The sequence below is a fragment of the Schistocerca americana genome, unplaced genomic scaffold (assembly GCF_021461395.2).
Source record: "Schistocerca americana isolate TAMUIC-IGC-003095 unplaced genomic scaffold, iqSchAmer2.1 HiC_scaffold_124, whole genome shotgun sequence".
Classification (NCBI taxonomy): domain Eukaryota; kingdom Metazoa; phylum Arthropoda; class Insecta; order Orthoptera; family Acrididae; genus Schistocerca; species Schistocerca americana.
In genome coordinates this window covers 354,625-355,000 of record NW_025725308.1, presented here as the reverse complement: position 1 = coordinate 355,000, position 376 = coordinate 354,625, and positions in this window count along the sequence as shown.

The following is a 376-nucleotide window of genomic DNA, read 5'->3' as shown; positions in this document are numbered from 1 at the left end:
ACGCGAGCTTATGACTCGCGCTTACTGGGAATTCCTCGTTCATGGGGAACAATTGCAAGCCCCAATCCCTAGCACGAAGGAGGTTCAGCGGGTTACCCCGACCTTTCGGCCTAGGAAGACACGCTGATTCCTTCAGTGTAGCGCGCGTGCGGCCCAGAACATCTAAGGGCATCACAGACCTGTTATTGCTCAATCTCGTGCGGCTAGAAGCCGCCTGTCCCTCTAAGAAGAAAAGTAATCGCTGACAGCACGAAGGATGTCACGCGACTAGTTAGCAGGCTAGAGTCTCGTTCGTTATCGGAATTAACCAGACAAATCGCTCCACCAACTAAGAACGGCCATGCACCACCACCCACCGAATCAAGAAAGAGCTATC